Consider the following 2,879-nt stretch of genomic DNA (forward strand, 5'->3'; position numbering starts at 1 on the left):
GTCTCAATGAGATGCCAACTAAACTGCTCTTACTTTCTGCCTGCTGGCCAAGGCACCGCACCACAAGCTCAGCAATGCGACCTTTAAAATAGCCTTTCTAGAGCAAGCTGGGAAGAACACTTTCTAAAGAGCTGCAATTGCAGCTACTCTTACTACTCATAATATCCTTGATGAAGAGGAGCTTAAAAATAATACTTTAGGAACTTAAGCTCCAACAACCCCCAATAGAGTCAGTTTATGTGCAGCGCAGGCTTCCTTTGTGGGATTCTAGACTCAAGACTGTGATTATAATGCTGACGATAATGTACATTTTCTAGATCTTTATTTGTGTAAGAATAAAATAAAATAAAAGGAGTGAAGACTTTGCTTCACTTTCCTCATGTAAATGAGTGGGTTGCTGATTTAGCCATTTATTCATAAAAGGAGATGCATATTTCCATGTTTTCCCCACGTATTTACTGATCTAACAAGTGGTACATACACACGCATGTAAAAAGTCTTGGACCATCCGTAGAATACTTTGAGTTATCAGTCTAAATGGTGCTCTATAGTTGCATAATTATGTATCACTTTCTAATAAGAGTTTTAGAATATTCCAAGCTGTACTGAGCTACAATTTAAACTGCCACTCGGGATCCAGTTTCTTTGGGGTTTTGTGTGTGGAGATTCATTCATTTCCAGTACTGTTAAGCCCACAGCACACGGATGTGTCTTGCCGGGTCCCTGACCTTGCACACATCTTCTGCTTGTAAGGCCTCCTTTAGGATGCAGAGCAGGATCATGGCCCTGTTGAAGTCAAGAGATCAAAGCAACATTAAATCCAGTTTGATTTAGTAGAACCAGCAAAGATTTTCCCCGACAGTGTCAAGATGCTTTAGGCTTGACCGAGTGACTTTTTTCTGTGAATTTTCTGTTCTTCAACCGATTCCAGTAAGCGTGCTAGGCTGTGGGTAAGAACTGTCCTGCCTTTTCTGCTTCTTTAGGGTGGAAACAAGGTAAGTTTTCCTTAAAACCCTTCATTTTAACTAATTTTTCTATTCCTCTTGTTACCAAGTGCATTGCTATTTGCATTTGTCCCTGTACAAAGAACTGGTTCTCCAAGACCATCTCCTCCCCCGGCAGCAGCAGGACATCGGAGGGTCTGAGCTGCGATCTCCGAGCAGCAGCCAACTCCCTTCGTTAGCCCAGCTCATTTTCACACCGGATACAACTCGCTCAGCACTACGTTTCCTTAAGGTAATACTTGGTTTCCAAAAAACTCATGTTTCTGGCTGCTCAATCTCTTTTTTTTCCATTTATTTTTCACCTCGAAGGGGAGCGGTGAGGGCAGCTGCTGCCTCTTCCCTTCCCCTGGAGTGGTGACGGGGATGGTCCCAGCAGGATCCCCCGGCTCCCGCAGCCGCTGGTGTGCGTAACGCCCGCTGTGCTGCCAGGGACCGCTCTCCCAGTGGGGCCGAGTGGGGACCACCAGTTTAGTTCTCACAGACGATGGATGCTGGCTTCTTGAGTGCATTGTACTGTACTGGCAGGAACAAATTAGGACATTGTCTTTTCTTCAGGAAATTTCCCTTCTCCCCATGATGGGGTACTCGGCTTCGGAAAGTGCCTTTCTGCTCCCCCAGCAGTGAATCTCAACACCCACATATAGGGCTGGTGCCCTGGGGTGGGATTTTGTTTTTAGGGTTTACTTGGAAGGCTTTCCCATAAAACATGAATGAATAAATAAATAATTTGCAGCTGTCTGGGTAGCTGGAACACCTCCACGCTTTGGCCAGGGCTTAGAAAGCTGAGGGGGAGAAGGGATGTTGAGCTGTGTCTTCTTTGTCTCTGCTAAAACTCCCTCCTAAGCTTTGGGAAACTATGGACGTTTGGGAAAAGGTGCTGGTGGAGACTGGGGTGAGCCCGTGCTGGCGCCTGGCCCCGTATCCTCCGAGTGGGACATCTGTATGAGCGGGACCAGGCTGTCCCAGTAAGGATGGGAGGACTGGGGGTATCATGGCAGTGGGCACCAGAGCTGGAGAGGAGAGGCTTTCCTTTCTTTGTGTGTGTTTGCCAAGACAGCCTGGAGGAGAAAATAGACCAGGGAATCAAAAAGGAAATCCAAGTGTTTGACGGAGGAGGGAAAGCTGGAGAACAGAGTGAAGGCAGCCTGGAAAATTGTGGGGCGTTTGGTGGCTTGAGAGGGGGGTGACAAGGTCTGGGGCAGTGCTGGGAGGGTGGGAGGAGGTAGAGAGCGTGGAAGGCAGCTGGAGAAGAAGCCTTCTTTGCAGGAAGCTGAGATGTTATTATTAGTGCTCAGTTTCCTGGACAAAAGATTCTTGTCTATTTTAAATACTTCTGCTTCACGGAGCCACAGTTCTCCAGACACAATAAAATTGGCCTTTTCTCCCTGGCGTTTTCAGTTTCCGTTTGCAGCAGGTGGTTGAGGCTACTGTACACTGTCGAGTAAGTCACTCATGGGCTGCTGTGTGGACTTGGTTTGCTTGGGGAATGAGGAAAGGCAAGCCCCAGGGGCAAGGGGCTTGCTGCTTGTGTGCTGTTGTATCTGCCAGTGCAGATGCTGCTCCTCGCAGCAGTGCAAATACTGCTGCTAGAGAGATGAAGCTCTGTCAGATTCAAATTAAAGGGAAAAAGCGTAACAATTCAGAAAAAAATAAACATCTAGGTTTAATATCTTCTCACCCATCTTATGTGACCTCCCTGGGCCATCCGTCAGCCAAAACGCTGACGATGGTGAGTTTTATGCTCCAGCAGAATCTCATCAATGCCTCATAATCTTGGCTAGTGGCTAATTTGCATTATTCTTTCCATCCAGGGATGCTCAAATGCAAAGGGTTTGAAATTGCTGTTGGGTGGGTAAGAGATCCAGTTTGTGTGAA

This window comes from Cuculus canorus, chromosome 14 (assembly GCF_017976375.1).
Source record: "Cuculus canorus isolate bCucCan1 chromosome 14, bCucCan1.pri, whole genome shotgun sequence".
In the NCBI taxonomy this organism is placed as follows: Eukaryota; Metazoa; Chordata; class Aves; order Cuculiformes; family Cuculidae; genus Cuculus; species Cuculus canorus.